Below are 17,436 nucleotides of genomic sequence, written 5' to 3' on the forward strand. Positions count from 1 at the left end.
TTCAAATCAATGTTTGTAACGTGATTAACCTCGGAGCTGATTCATTTGGTTAATTTGGAACTCTTTTATGAACAATTTTATGAAAAGCCGATGGAAAAAACGATTGAATAAAAATACTTCCGTAACATGGAAAATAAGTGGGCTCTCTTGGACTCTTATTGTAAAGCCTATACAGCTCTGTGGCTCGTTATTTGGCACTTTAAAATTGGTGATGTATAAGGTGATATGATGTTCCAGGGGTAAAATCTGTTTCCGAGATCTACTCAGCATCCTCTGATAGCACCTGAAAAAAATCAGAATGTCTGTGACTCCCATTGAGTAGGCAGATCTTTTAAAAGTTGAAAACAAGGCTTTGCTATTGAATGTGTGTCTGCCAAGCTTCTTGAGCGAAGGAGTGGAAGAGGAGCGCTAATTGGACGTGTTCTAGTTTTAGCATCTGTGGCGGGTGATTGAGGATACCCACAATCCCTCTGGAGCGGGATTGAGTCAGCCTGTCCCTCTTGGAAACCGTCTCTTCCCTGGTCTCTGTGCATAGCTTCATGCCTCTGGAGAGAGGACAGGGTTGCTGTATGCATGCGCAACTGTTTGTTTTTATGTGTTAATGCTTGTTAATTTGTGTGTGCGCTTGTGCCTGAAGGGAGCTAATTCATTTTGAGGTTGCTTTTGTGTGTCTGTCATTAAATCGGCTCCCTGTGTGGATGAACAAGCTCTGTTTTACCCAGAATGCATTAGACAGAATCAGTGCTATGTTTCCTCTCTAATATAATGTTTCCTCTCTGGCATAATGTATCTAATTAATTTTGCATTGTGAGTCATATTATTAAACCTTTAAATGACTCCGTACACACTGTTACCATGATAGCTCAAAGCTGAAGTGCATTAATGCACACAAACAGATGTGTGGTGTGTGTTTACACTGGTTATTATAAGGGGAAAAAATGAACTCTGTGTCATCATTTACTCACCCGCATGTTGTTACAAACTTGTATGAGTTTCTTTCTTCTGTGGAACTTTTGAAGAATTTACTGGTCACTCTTTTACATTCAAATACAATGAATGTATTCGCATGTAAATGTAAAAAATTTCATGTTTCAAAAAGGATCCAAAAATCCCATGAAAGTATCACTATCTGAGCGCATTATTGCAAGATTTCTGAAGCCATAGGATCGGAACAGACCAAAATTGAAAACATTTGCCTTGGCTCTCCTTGGCGCTCACAATCCTGTGAGTTCTTGTAGCGCTGTCCAATTCATGAACAAATTGTTGTTTTGATTCAGATCTTTTAAATTATCATTTGATCCGGTCTGAATGATTTCTTCAAAAAAACCTGACTAATCTGGTTCTTGAGTTAACTCACTGACTCAAGATTTTCAATGAATAATGACTTTCAAACTATTTCTCACCCAAAGCTATTGTATAGTTTCAGAAGACTTGGAATATTGTCTACATTAAGGATACTTTTATGTTGCTTTTGCATCCTTTTTGAAGCTTTAAAGCTCCAATATCCATTTATTGTAATTGCATGGAAAAGTGTGACCAAGTATAGTCATGAACATTTTTCCTAAAAAAAGACACTGGTTTGAAACATCCTGAGTGTGTATAAACAATGACAGAATTGAAATGATTGAGTGAACAAATGCTTTAACATTAACTTGTGACATTAACATTAATGTGCATGGCTTATGGCGTATGTGTGCATGCAACTGTGCCAGCGGAGACATTGAAATATGCTGATGTATCTGAGCACTCATTCATGATCCAGCCTCTCTGAAATGTGTGCATATGAGCAGCATCAATCAAACCCATCACAAAGGAGACCCAGCCTGGCTCCAGGCGCTCTGCTGCTTTCTATTTATGGAAGTGCAGTGCGTTTTTCCTTTATCCATGTTCCATTTCTGCTGTTATATGGATACTATGGATACAATGTACTATGCTGGTGCCATGCAAGAGTGTTCTGGTGATCTTTTATTAAGCTGTGTGTATTGTAGCCCTGGAGGTACATAATTATCCAAAGTCTTCATGCTGTGAAATGTGATTGCAGCTGCTAGAAGCCACTGTGGAAATTAAAAACCTCCTTAAAGTTGAAGTATGTAATTTCATGTGGCACCTAACGTGATTGCAAAAGAATGATTGATTCCAAACAGGTCTCCCAAATACTCCCACTTGCCCCCTGTCCTGCTTCCAGTCTTCCATTGTTCTCACAATCGTGTGGTCCAGCATCTAAGTCACGCCATTGGTTGAGCCATAAGTTGATGTGTCGACCCGCTCAGATAAACAGAGCAATGTTCGAAAACAGTCTGAAGTGTACAAAGCCATAGCGTGTACTCTCTTCAGTGAAATAAACCTATGAAAAGCAGTTTCTGCACAGTAAACTAGATGGTAGAAAGTATTTTTAAATAGTTTGTTCAAATTTTTTTTACCCTCATGTTGTTCCAAACCTGGATGACTTTCTTTCATCCATGGAAAGCAAAAGCTATTTAGCAGATTGTCCACACTGCTCTTTTCCATACAATGAAAGCATAGATTGACTAGAAGCTGTCAAGCTCCAAAAAGGACCAAAAGCACCATGAAAGTTCATATACACAATTCCAAATCTTTCAAAGCCTTATGATAGCTTTGTGTGAGAAAATTACCCAAATTTGTCTTTTGTTCTTAAAATCTTTTTATTCCTATTATTTTTTTTTTTTTTTTTTTTTACTTTTAAATCTCACTAAAATAAAGTATATTCAATTATGTAGTGTAATATTTAGTAACTGGTTGAAGCTGTATTCTGTACTAGAGCTTGTTTTCAAAAATTGTGTTGGTGGAAAACACTGTTCCAGTGAAGATGCAGGGGGTAAACATAGCTAAATCTATGCTTTTAACCCTTAAATTCTTGATTATTTTCCCAAACACTCTTACATATTCGCGTCTTTAGAGATTTGGCACTTACAGTATTTCTATAAAAAATGTATGTACAAAATGCCCGATAGTGTAACATCTTCAAATATTTTTATATTATAATATGTGTTATTTTTCACAAATCAGGACAAATCTAGAACAAGTTTAATTATATTCACACTGACATTTCATGAGATGCAACTGGCTGTCGAACACAACACATAAGATACAAATAAGTTACACATGCGTCATGCAAATGTATTTTCTCAGGCACTTATTGAGTCTAAATAGATGCACAAGTAACATTGTTTCAGTAGAACACCAAAATGACAATAGTCATATCATACTGTTCATGTGTTACACTTGCTATAGTGTACTTCATTGTTGTTTCTAGGTCAGCTAGCCATGTCAAATGTAAATCATGTCAATTACTGAAACATCAGCACCACCTTGAGTACTAAATTGCATGTATAATATATATGTGTACATGCATATGGGATACTAATAATTCACCATTTCATAATATAGTTTTAGCACAAAACATCAATGTGATATAGGATGCATTTGTATGAATATAGCACTAATTTCTCTTGTAATAAACAAATAAATAGATATCCTGTGATTGTAAACTTAAACTTCTCTGGGGACCATGCCATATGTTCCAGAGCTCCCTGTTCTATTATATTGTATTTGCAAAAGAAATGTTTGGCAGTCTAAAATATATATTTCCTATTGACACACTAAAGCTGGAAATATAAATAGCCATCTTAAGACTATTGTTTTTGTGAAGCATCTTATGTTTTTGCACAGTACTGTGTGTGTGTATATATATATATATTATTTATTTTTGTTTCACAGTATTCTGTTCTCATATTTACCAAGGGTGCCAATATTTTTGGCCAAAAATATTGGCACCCTTGGTAAATATAGGAACAGAAGGCTGTGAAAAATATATCCTTTTTGTTTATCATTTTGGTCTTTCATTCAAAATATTCACAAAAATCTGTCCTAACCTGTGCAAACACAATTCAATACTTTGTGAATAAAAATAATTATTGGCACCCTTTGCCAAGATAACAGCTCTGAGTCTTCTCCTATAATGCCTAATGAGGATGGAGAACACAAGGCAAGTTATCGGAGACCATTCCTCCATATATAATCTCTCCAGATTCTTAAAATTCAGAGGTCCACACTGGTAGACTCTCCTCTTCATTTCACCACATAGGTATTCAATGGCCATGGCAGAACCTTGATTTTGTGGTCAGTGGACTATTTTTGTGTTGATTTTGATGTGTGTTTTGGATCACTGCCCTGCTGGAATGTATAACCACAGCACATTTTAAGATTTCTGGCAGAGGCAATCAGGTTTTGATTTGATAAGAATCCGTGATGCCATGTATCCGATCAAGATGTCCAGGACTTCTGGCATAAAAACGGCCCCAAAACATTAAAGATCCTCCACCCTATTTAATCATGGGCATGAGGTACTTTTCCATATGGCTACCTCTCTGTGTGCATCAAACTTATATCTGGCGTTTGCTGCCAAAAAGCTCTATTTTTGTTTCATCTGACAATAGAACCCGGTCCCATTTGTTGTTCCAGTAGTGTCTGGCAAACTGAAGACGCTTGAGTTTGTTGTTGGATGAGAGCAGAGGCTTTTTTCTTGAAACCCTCCCAAACAACTTGTTGTGAATTAGGTGTTGTCTGATTGTAGTTTTGGAGACTTTCTGACCCCAAGACCCAGCTAATTCCTGCAATTCTCCAACTGTGATCCTTGGACAATTTTTAGCCACTCTAACCATCCTCCTCACCGTGTGTGGAGACAATATAGACACACTTCCTCTTTCAGGTCGATCCGTAACATCTCCAGTTGATTGGCAATTCTTAATTATTGCCATGATGGTAGAAATGGGTATTTTCAATGCTTTATCTATTTTCTTATAGCCATTTTATGTCCCATTTTATGAAGCTCAACAACCTTTTGGTGCACATAATAACTTTATTCTGTAGTCTTACCCATTGTGATGAACGACTAAAATAATTTAGCATGTGCGTCACCTCATATTTATACCCATGTGAAACAGGAAGTCATGGTTGAACAATTGCATGTTCCTTGTCACCCAGGTGTACTAAAAAATATGAATTGGAATATACTTCAGATATATTTAGCTCATAAGAATATCTAAGGGTGCCAATAATTGTGGAAAACGTGTTTTGGAGAAAAATATGTATTTAATGAATAGAAAATCACTTCAATTAGTTCAATTAAAGGTTAGATTTCTGTGAATATTTTGAATGAAAGCTCAAAAGACTTCATATTTACCAAGGGTGCCAATATTTTTGGCCACAACTGTATATCTATATTTATATCTCTTGAAATAGTGTAACACAAAAACAAAATATACAAAAATTGCAATATATATAATGACTAATGACTAAGATAGTATCTTTTGTATAGCATGTTATATATACCATGAGTCTCATGGCCTATTCATCGACATACATAAAGTTTGTTGCGGACTGCCCATGCATTAATTTTAAAGTGGACTCCTCAAAATGTGTCATTATACATTCTTCTTGAGTATGAGATATAGTAATTAATTTTGATGGACAGGCCTGTGAGACCAAGTCATTCACCCGAGATGCGAATTGTCCACCGGTAGTTAAACACTGTCAGACGTTACGGGTTTAAAATTCACAGTGAGTGCTCAAGGATAGGGGGAACAAAACAAATGATTAGCCAAGCGATTTATTCAGCACCGACCTCAGTGAGTCTTCTCGTTTAAATGCAGAAACAATAAAGTTATGGTGTAAAACAAGCAGGGCTTCTCGAGGGGGGTTATAAATCTCTGCTACTTTGAGACCGGGGCATCTCTTTTATCAACGCTGGAAAACTGCCAAGCTGTGTGGCTTAATGTACGATTGATACCTTTCATTTAGAAAAGTGGACCTTTTGTGTGTGTTTGAATGCTTAAGAGCTTGCAGATTTGCTCCGCTCTGATGTAAATGCAACATATAATATATGTGCTTGCGACATACTGTTAACGTTGTCTCTATTAGAATGGCATTTGGGTGCACTTCGCCCTATTGGCCAGTAGAGAGCGGTATACAGCAGCACAGATCGTAGTGAATGAAGATTGGAAGTAAACTGCGGAGAAGAGAAGCAGTCACGACCCCGTTCGATGTCGCTAGATGTCGCTGATGTCGTTTGGAAGGATGCGTCTTTCGGAGGTCGCATACGTCAACTAGGCTGTCTCGTTTCATTATTATTTTTATTGGGAACGCAAAAAAGGTTAACAATTGTATAAATGTAAGTGCATATACATAAAGGGCATTGACAATAGATAATAAGATAATTTATTATGGAGGATAAATAAGACAAAAAAAACGAGACAGCCTCGATGACGTATGCGGCCGACAAATGCGACCTTCGGAGGACACAGCCTTCCAAACGAGACACAGGCTGTGAGCTAGATTGCCATCAAAGCAATTATAGCATTCTTATTTGACAATGAATCATTTTTTTTTGCCTCAAATAAAGAACATTCTGCAGGGGAGAGTGCTTTTATATAAACTACAGCTGTGCTCATTGCATCCATGAACAAGACGAACAATCTATTAATGTATGCATTAAACTCACTAACAATGTTGACCATTTCTGGTACATTATCCAATCTGATAAGAAATCAGTTTACTTGCCGCTACAAATAAGCGTTCTGGACGGGAAAGTGTTATAAACTGCATCAATACTGCATTATATCAACAAAAAGATCGAACTTTCAGTGTATCAATCAAACTCACACAGAGTGTTGACAATTTCTGATACGGTTTTTCCACGCATCACTGTTTTATTATATCCATCCAAGTTGTTACAGAAACATGGTATGACGACAACAACAACAACTCCGTCTTTCCTGCACTCGTCGCCATTATCTCACAGGAGGCAGATGACGTGAGCTTCACTGTCTTTTCTCATTGGCTGTCGCTGCGCGATATCGCTCTGCATTTGCATCAAGTTGAACTTTTCTCAACTTTGGCTTGACACGCCCACATGCTGTTTCCGGAAGTTGCCAGCTCTCATTGAAAACGAATGGTGTCCTGGCAGTTGCAGCGACAAAATCGCTATGTGAAAGGGGCTTTACAGTCACGACTGAATATAAGCTGTCTGGGAAGGAATGGCAATAATTTTGTGTAATGTATACAAGGCATTTAACTGGTCATTTTATTTTTTATTGGATTTTTGGACAACTGGGATTGTAATGAGGCTATCATATTGTCTCAACTCAAAATGAGGGAGAGAGATGTGCTTTCTGACAGAATGTACAAAATACCCTCAAGAAAATTAAAAAAATACAAATTACTACACTTGTGATCTGATCTCAGTCAGTTGTGTTCAGTTAATTTAGCTTCTTTATTTATTTATGTATTTATTTTTGTTGCTGTTGTTCTACCTTATGTTAATAGAGCTGTCCAGGTTGCCCAGAGGAGAATTAGCATTTTCGAGCCATGGGTTCCCTCTGGATTTTCCTATTGGCTTTTATAATGGCAGCTTTGGATTTATGAGTAAAATTAGTTCTATGGTAAACATAACTTTAAGATACTTGAACGTTTTGTCATACAACATAAATGACACACAGTCATACCATAACATTTTTGGAAGCTGCCGTCTTTAAAAAAAAGTATGTTGCTAAAAAATGGCTAGGTAAGGACTACAATGGTTTTCCATTTTGTCAGGCACATTCACTCACATGCTTGTGGTAGTTGTAGTCCATATTTAGCAACTCATTTGTAAAAAAAAAAAAAATTCGTCGATCGCTTCAAAATTCATGTTGTCCGATTACACAATCATCACCCTTAAAAAAAAAGAAAAAAAATGTAGTTTTTGACCTGAAAATTTTAATGGCAACCTCAGTGTTGTCAGTGGACCGATATGCCCTCTTGCGTGCATGGTCTGACAGCATGCTTTTCTGTACTGTCAGAGGAAAACAACAGCAGCTTTTTAACAGTGGGGACCACACCTATTGTAAGGCAGATGTTAGGTGACAGGTATGTTGTTGTGTAGGTGAACATTGTAACAAAATGAGTTAAAGTTCTGACATTTTCATTGAAAAATATGTTTTCAGACATTATGTATTTTTTGTTGTTGTTAAAAAGTAAATAATAAATTATCTTTCAGTTTAGTTTTATAAGCATAATTTCTGTATGTGTGTGTGTGTGTGTGTGTGTATATATACACTCACCTAAAGGATTATTAGGAACACATACTAATACTGTGTTTGAGCCCCTTTCGCCTTCAGAACTGCCTTAATTCTACGTGGCATTGATTCAACAAGGTGCTGAAAGCATTCTTTAGAAATGTTGGCCCATATTGATAGGATAGCATCTTGCAGTTGATGGAGATTTGTGGGATGCACATCCAGGGCACGAAGCTCCCGTTCCACCACATCCCAAAGATGCTCTATTGGGTTGAGATCTGGTGACTGTGGGGGCCATTTTAGTACAGTGAACTCATTGTCATGTTCAAGAAACCAATTTGAAATGATTCGAGCTTTGTGACATGGTGCATTATCCTGCTGGAAGTAGCCATCAGAGGATGGGTACATGGTGGCCATAAAGGGGTGGACATGGTCAGAAACAATGCTCAGGTAGGCCGTGGCATTTAAACGATGCCCAATTGGCACTAAGGGGCCTAAAGTGTGCCAAGAAAACATCCCCCACACCATTATACCACCACCACCAGCCTGCACAGTGGTAACAAGTCATGATGGATCCATGTTCTCATTCTGTTTACGCCAAATTCTGACTCTACCATCTGAATGTCTCAACAGAAATCGAGACTCATCAGACCAGGCAACATTTTTCCAGTCTTCAACTGTCCAATTTTGGTGAGCTCTTGCAAATTGTAGCCTCTTTTTCCTATTTGTAGTGGAGATGAGTGGTACCCAGTGGGGTCTTCTGCTGTTGTAGCCCATCCGCCTCAAGGTTGTGCATGTTGTGGCTTCACAAATGCTTTGCTGCATACCTCGGTTGTAACGAGTGGTTATTTCAGGCAAAGTTGCTCTTCTATCAGCTTGAATCAGTCGGCCCATTCTCCTCTGACCTCTAGCATCAACAAGGCATTTTCGCCCACAGGACTGCTGCATACTGGATGTTTTTCCCTTTTCACACCATTCTTTGTAAACCCTAGAAATGGTTGTGTGTGTGAAAATCCCAGTAACTGAGCAGATTGTGAAATACTCAGACCGGCCCGTCTGGCACCAACAACCATGCCACGCTCAAAATTGCTTATTGCTTTCCCATTCTGACATTCAGTTTGGAGTTCAGGAGATTGTCTTGACCAGGACCACACCCCTAAATGCATTGAAGCAACTGCCATGTGATTGGTTGATTAGATAATTGCATTAATGAGAAATTGAACAGGTGTTCCTAATAATCCTTTAGGTGAGTGTGTGTGTGTATGTATGTGTGTGTGTGTGTATATATATATATATATATATATATATTTCTATATTAAACTATATAAATATATTTATTATATGTTTCATTAAAAAACTAATACACATGGATAACACAGTTTAACATTTAACAGCAAAATAATTATTTAACATGCAAAAGACAAAAAATGCATGCTTTATGGAAATGTTTTGCTATTAACAATTTTTATTCATTCTTGTATAAAAAAAAACAAAAAACAGAACAAACAAAATATACAGTATATACAGAACCAACTTTAACCCTCATTATTTCCCCCTCCCAAACCCACCCTGTCCCTCAACAAATATCCCTGTGGTCAAAGCATAAATTACACAATTCACACATATAAACACACAAATCTTTGAGGTAATAAAAAATCAAAATCAACAAACAAAGAGGAAAAAAAAGAAGAAATCCACGAAGAACAGAATTCACAATTACTACCACAATTTTGTCTCTCTCCACATAGTCCTCAATCAGAGCCTTCCAGATGGGACAAATACATGTCCCATTTCTTACCATACACGTACAATCTGCCAAGCTGCTTATATGACATCTTTTCAAATGCCTTCATCCTGCCCAATTCGGTGACCCATTCGGTGAACGAGGGAGCGCCAATTAACTTCCATCCTTTGAATGATATGTCTGCCAATAATTATCATTTTTCATTGAATTCATTACATGGTGTCCTGATTAATTAATCACATTTAATCGCATATACAAATATTTGCTGAGATTGCCTCTCATATAACAATAATTCAATATCTAATGATTATACATATTTATATCAATACATAATTATACATGGTTATCTTTAAATATTTAAAAATGTATGTATATATATACACACACACAGTATCTCAAGCACACCCCTCACATTTTTGTAAACATTTGATTATATCTTTACATGTGACAACACTGAAGAAATCATATTTTGCTGCAATGTAAAGTAGTGAGTGTACAGCTTGTATAACAGTGTACATTTGCTGTCCCCTCAATAACTCAACACACAGCCATTAATGTCTAAACCGCTGGCAACAAAAGTGAGTACACCCCTAAGTGAAAATGTTGATTTTGTGAAGTGCACCAGTCCCTCCTGCAGCAAAGCACCCCCACAACATGATGCCACCCCCATGCTTCACGGTTGGGATGGTGTTCTTCGGCTTGCAAGCCTCACCCTTTTCCCTCCAAACATAATGATGGTCATTACGAACAGTTCAATTTTTGTTTCATCAGACAGAGCACATTTCTCCAAAAAGTAAGATCTTTGTCCCCATGTGCACTTGCAAACTGTAGTTTGGCTTTTTTTGTTGGTTTTGTAGGTTATGTCGATATAGGACTCGTTTTACTGTGGATATAGATACTTATATAAACTTAAATATATATATATGTATATATATATGTGTGTGTAGTCTGGAAGTCTGGGGCCAGATGGCCAGATGTGCTGATCTCCTGGGATTTTCACGCACATCAGTCTCTAGAATTTAACCAGAATATAATAAATACTACCTATTTCGTCCATCTTCACAAGGTCCTTTGCTTTTGTTCTGGGATTGATTTGCACTTAACACACCAAACTATGTTAATCTCTAGGAGACAGAATGTGTCTCCTTCCTGAGCAAAATGATGGCTGTGTGGTCCCATGGGGTTTATACTTGCAAACTATTGTTTGTACAGATGAACATGGTTCCATCAGACATTTGGAAATTGCTCCCAAGGATGAGCCAGTATCGTGTAGGTCCACAATTTTGTTTTTTTTATGTCTTGGCTGATTTCTTTTGATTTTCCAATGATGTCAAGCAAAAAGGCACTGAGTTTGAAGGAAGGCATTAAAATAAATCCACAGGTACACCTCCAGTCAGAAGCTAATTGTTTAAAGGCTCGACATAATTTTCTGGAACTTTCCAAGCTGCTTAAAGGCACAGTTACAGTAATTTAGTGTATGTAAACTTCTGACCTACTGGAATTGTGATATAGGCAATTAAAAGTTAAACAATCTGTCTGTAAACAATTGTTGGAAAAATTACTTGTGTCATGCACAAAGTAGATGTCCTAAATGACTTGCCAAAACTATAGTTTGCTAATATTAAATATGTGGAGTGGTTAAAAAAGTAGTTTTAATGACTTCAACCTAGGTGTATGTAAACAGTTTTTGTGTGTGTGTGTGTGTGTGTGTGTGTGTGTGTGTGTGTGTGTGTGTGTGTGTGTGTGTGTGTGTGTGTGTGTGTGTGTGTGTGTGTGTGTGTGTGTGTGTGTATATATACATATATATATATATGTGTGTGTAGTCTGGAAGTCTGGGGCCAGATGGCCAGATGTGCTGATCTCCTGGGATTTTCACGCACATCAGTCTCTAGAATTTAACCAGAATGGTGCCAAAAACAAAAAATTTTCAGTGAGCTGCAGATCTGTGGATGGAAACGCCTTGTTGATGAGAGAGGTCAACAGAGAATGACCAGACTGGTTTGAACTGACAAAGTCTACGGTAACTCAGAAAACAGCTCTAAAAATTGCGGTGAGAAGAATATAATCTTTGAATGCTATTCTGAGATGCAGGTTGGCTCTGTTTTGGCGGCACGAGGGGGACCTACACATTATTAGGCAGGTGATTTTAATGTTGTGGCTGATCGGTGTATCTGCTGAGTGCAAATCTTGTCAACTTTTAGAAAGTATTCTATCATATGGATGACTTTAATGCTATTAGACATAGTCTAAAAGTTAAAAAAAATTCACTTTAAGTTTAGTGCTACTCTTTGTCTCAGATTCATTTTCAATTCGAATAGTGAATTCAAATTGTTCCAATACTCTGTCTGCAGTTGTGTTTTTTGTCATTTTTATTCATCCCTGCAAACTGTTCCTTTCCTGAGAGAGTTGAACTGCTGTTTTAATTGAACATGGTAGAGTTCATTAAGGGACTGTTTTATCAGTAGCGTTGTTTCATCCAGTTCTCTGTGCGTAGGCACTCCCGTTAACCACGTCCCCGAAGACAACGTGCTTTTGCTGATTAATTATTCATGATGGTCCTGCTACTTTAAAACACTTCTCTGCCACCACCCCATGCCATTTTCTCAGGAGCTCCTTATCACCTGACCAAGGACCGTCATCTGATTTTTATGTTCAAGCACTGAAAAGAAAGGTTTCACAAACACACAAGCCAATGATTTTAATGCTTTACTTAATGCATTATCACACACTCTCCATCTGGATACTATTATTTCATGTGTAGAATGCAGTTATTTGCATTCTGTGTGCTGTAGCCTAGTGCCAAAGCTGCACTTGGAGTGTTTGTGGACCATTCTTTTCTCTGCTTTACAGTGAATGTGAAGATGTTGTGGAGAGTAATAATCTGAGATTATGCCTATGACCAATATAGACCCTATAGATGACTCTTAATAAATAATGTCCAGTGTACATGGTAGACTCCTCCTATTACATTATTAAAGTAGGCATTATGCCATTCTAAAAGTTTTAAACAGTAGTATGCTACATTATTGTCATATGGTTATATTGTGTGCAAATGGCATCCAGTTATGCATTGGAAATTATATTGTTAAATTCCTTTTTTATGTAAAATTTTGACAGTCCAATAACAAAATAATTTTAAGAGATGTTAGAAATCACAGTTGTAATAACATTCAGAGTGCTCTGTCAAATCACCAATGTAGCAAACTACTCTTGGAAATGCTTATTGCATAATGCATAATGTTTCTCATACAATTAAAACATAAAAAAAAATATGGCAGTATTCCCTGTATTTTGCACAGTTTGTAGTAAGCAGCACGCTAGTATTTGCACAAATCTGTTTGACTTTCCTGTGGTGAAGTCATGTGAGGATCAGGCTGTGTCATGGGACTGAACTGGGATTAAACACATAATCCGAAATCACTCTGAACACATCACACACTCAACATCATACAATACACATTTGTTTCATTCTTGACTCTGATTATATATGTGTTTATTTAAACATAATCATAGTCCCCTAATACTGTCACCAATAAATTAATTGATTGACAAATCAACTGAAAGCTGAAAAATGTAATCATTACAACAGGGTCCCTATTTTAAAGGCTCTCTGCCACATGTAATTTGCTCAAAGTCAGTGGGCATGGCCATTAAAATTTGATATTCTTGTGCAAGCATGCACTAAATTTAGACACAAGTGGGTTGGCGAAATAGCGCATGTGATGCATTAATGGACTGGATTCTGGTTCTTCTCCAGTTATTGAACCATCTGCATTCTATTATATATTTAATTTCCTTTCAAGCAATGTCGAAATGAATGAAGACAGCCCAATCATAAGAATTTGGTTGTGTAAATGGGCTGTAGACAATTCATCCCCTGCTCTGTGACTGTATTTTCGCCTGCGCTGCTCCGGACAACAATGTATGTGTTGTATGTTCCCTAAAACAGGACAGTAGTGTAATAACGCAGAAAAGTACTATTCTCTGGGAAAAGTACCTCAAACAGGCTTTAGTTCACCATTGGAAAAGGGCCTTATGTTCTCTATCTGCCTCTCTGGGGCGGTTGGCTCTCATCCTGTTCATATGTGTCTCACTTTCTTGAAAAATGCTTTCCTTCTCTTTCATTGTACATTGTTTTGTATTGTATATTTGTTATATGTTTCTCTGTTTAATGTTTTATATTTTATATATGTGATTAACCTTGTGCAACCCCACGTCTAATGTGTGGACATTGCATATAGCAAAGCCAAAATACAACAAATTTTTAAGATAAATTAAAGCAGAGTGAATATTGTTCACAACACTCTACACTGTTATTTAAGGGCTAAATTTCTGGTGCATCACATCACGTGACACAACAGAATTATGTTTATTTCCAGGAAGCGCTTCTATGGGCACAGGGCCAACAAAAGTGCCTCTGGTAAGAAACATCTAAGATTTTTTATTGAAACCTGTTTAGTTGTAAAGAGTAGCGTCTCAAGTTTAATTTGATATGCCACTTTAAAAAATCTATAAATGTTTTGCGTGGCAATGTGCTGACAAACATGAAGTCCACATATGTTGAAATTAGGACCATTTTCCCGCAAAAGTTAATTTTCAACTATAACACGTTTGTGGGTCATTTCGCTTCATTTCAGTATACATTTTCTTTATATTTTATTTTGTTATCGCTGTACAATTTTATTCATTAAGTAAGCATTAATGTATAGTCGACCGGTTGTTATCGCACAATAAACCCTGATAGGGTGATCAGGATCCCAACCCCCCAATGATTTTTTGACCACTCAACATGTTTGGCATGGGACTCGTCATGGGACATAACATAGATTCAGAATTTTATAATGCACATTTGTTTTTAACATAGCTGACAGTGATTTGATGATGCTGGCCATTACTTTTAATCAATTATTTATTCAGCTTTATAGAAAATGAGCTGTAATGTCTGTAACATGTAAAAAACATGAATAGCCATCACTCCTGGACACATAATAAAATATTTGATGAAAAAAAAAATTGACTTTCTATAGCTAGGTTTACTTAAAATTTCATAACTAAGTCCTACTGTTCACATATGTGGACATAACTGTTTAGGAAAACCATTTGCTCTTGGAAAAAAAAAAGTGTTTTGCTTGTTTATTAGCTGCTACTAGTTACAAATCAAAAAGGGAAATGGAAAATGCACACAGCAGTCATGCTGGGGTTCTCAGGAGGTTAAAGTGTGGGTGGTTAAAAAAAGACCATGAGAGGAACTCTTGAGAGCATGTAAGGCACTAAGAGACAGAGATGTTGTGAGATCAGAGGGAGATCATTGGGATCTAGCTGTGGTTGATCCACCTTTGCTCCCTGAGAGAGTTAGGGCACTATTTTCTGTAAAGCTGCATTGAAAAGATATGTATTGTGAGATGTGATATACAAATAAAATTGACTTTTTAAACTCATTTTCCCACATATCTCCCTCTTTTTTCTCTTTGATGTCTTTCCTCCATCTGCTGTCAGTCACTCCGTCCTCTGTGGATCACAGTCAACAAACCTCATGATGTCCACTTGGAATTTTAGCAAGCAGTATGTGGCGAGTCCAGCCAGCAGCATTGTGACTGTGAGTGTGTGTAAAGAGAGAGAGAGAGAGAGAGAGAGTATGGGCTGGCAGAGTGGGAGGGGGCAACGATTCCTCGGCTCAGGCACAGCTGGGCAGCAAGATAAGAGTATCAGAGTTAGTGAGAGATCGAGAAAGAGGGAGTTTTGTGGATACCACTACAGTTAAACTATGAGATGAACACCCAGGAGGCTATTTCTGAGCCAACCCTGAAATGAATGTAAGTTTGAGTACATTTTACTCATTACAGTTGTTTATTTGGCTGACAGTTTCATTTAAAACAACTTAGAGTGCAGTGCGTTCAAGGCTTACAGTTTAGCCATATGTGTGTTCCCTGGAAATCAAACCCATGACCTTGGTGTTGCTAGCATCATACTCTAGTTTAGCTACAGGAAGCTTTTAAGTACGTTTATCTTAATATTAGTGTAGGATGTTTTTGAGTGGAGGGATAAATCATTGGAATGCTTAAAGTGAGGAAAGTTGGAAACTTTGTTGTGATTGTGTGTTTCCTCCTTGGCTCATGTTGGTCATCTTTTTGTGCCAGTTTTTATTAATCCTTTTTCAACAGCTCAGACTTTAATTTACTTTAACATCGCAGACATTTATGTTTCTTTTAAGAATCATCTTTATCAGATGTTTGTTCTAAAATACCTTTTGAGAAATAATAATTGACAGAGTTGAGATGATTTTTGACATTGGAGTGTAGATCTATAAAATGAATGTGGATAGCTTTGATAATTTGATCTGTGATCAATTTGATTATAAAAGTTTGAGTTCATTACTGAACTCACTTCTTTTTGATTGAATACGTTTTTGTCTTGGCAAATCGCAGCATAGTGGGAGATCTCTTTTAAAACTCTCGAGGAGACAAATGTGAGAAGCAGGAAATTCCTTAGAAGAAAATTCAAAATCTCCTTTTGCTCTAGAGTCATTGGGTTTCTAGGAGAGACAAATGAGATAATAAAGAGATCTCATTTGTGTTTTTTTTTCTTTCCTATGGTATATTCTATTATCTTCTATCTCTTCTTTTCACTCCGTCTCTAAAATCTCTGCATATTTAGTTAACTGTGATTTGCATAAATTACTTCCATCCAGCTTTTGGCTAATAACCAATCGATGGACCAACAAAACCACTCAAATGAGCATCCACAGAGAGAGAGAGAGAGACACTAATTTGTTTCGAGTGACTTTGATTTGATCAATTGTGGATTATATGAGGACAGTACTTTTCACCATCAGTGCGGCAGTTTGAACAATGTGACAGCATGGAACATTGTATTTTGAATTGATGATGCATTTCGGCTGTATAGATTTGTGGGCATGACCCTCTTTGTGACCTCATTCGTGTGTGTTTATTTAAACATATCTGTGATGTCAGAAAGGGAGGGAGAGAGCGCTGTGCTCTTGTTCTATGAAATATTCAGGTGGATGGCTGCAGCTTGGAATAAGGACATCCTATTCTGCTAGCTAAGCACCGATACTTTTTTCCCAGGAACACTATTCCCTTTTTACCACTCAAAAAGCAGAAGGAGGGAATAGGAGAGGAGGGAAAAAAAGGTTATAAATAGTTTGCAAGAGAAATAAGCCATAATGCTTATAGCATGGCCCAATTGTAAGTGGGATTACAGTTAGTCCACGAAAGCCTACTGTTTTAATTTATAGCTAAACCATATCGTATTTAGACAATATAGCTCTGATTTGTGTGCCTTGGCAAGGAAAAAAGAAGTGATCCACTGAGAGGCGGTTATGTGATCTTTTTCGCTTATTTGTCAACACCATCTCCGTATGGGGGGAAGAGCCCTCAGAGGAAGGAAGGCTTTTTATTCACTTCCTGTGATGCTTTGGGGCAGGCGCTTCTGGACCACGTCTTTACATTATGCATTAGGAACAATATAATGCTCTTGAAGGAGCGATTGCAGAGGGAACTAGCCACCAAGACTTGATAAAAATGCACAGTTGCCTTGCAACCAAAGAGCATCTTCCATATTGAGAGAAAGAATATTGTTTGGTGTAATATTATATAA

General features: G+C 37.3%; 1 protein-coding gene across 2 annotated transcripts in view; it reads left to right on the forward strand.

Annotated features, from left to right (window-relative positions):
- Window positions 1-17,436, forward strand: part of LOC127658395 (oxysterol-binding protein-related protein 10-like) — a 93,061-nt gene that overhangs the window by 58,884 nt on the left and 16,741 nt on the right. The window lies entirely within an intron of this gene.

The sequence above is a fragment of the Xyrauchen texanus genome, chromosome 17 (assembly GCF_025860055.1).
Source record: "Xyrauchen texanus isolate HMW12.3.18 chromosome 17, RBS_HiC_50CHRs, whole genome shotgun sequence".
NCBI lineage: Eukaryota > Metazoa > Chordata > Actinopteri > Cypriniformes > Catostomidae > Xyrauchen > Xyrauchen texanus.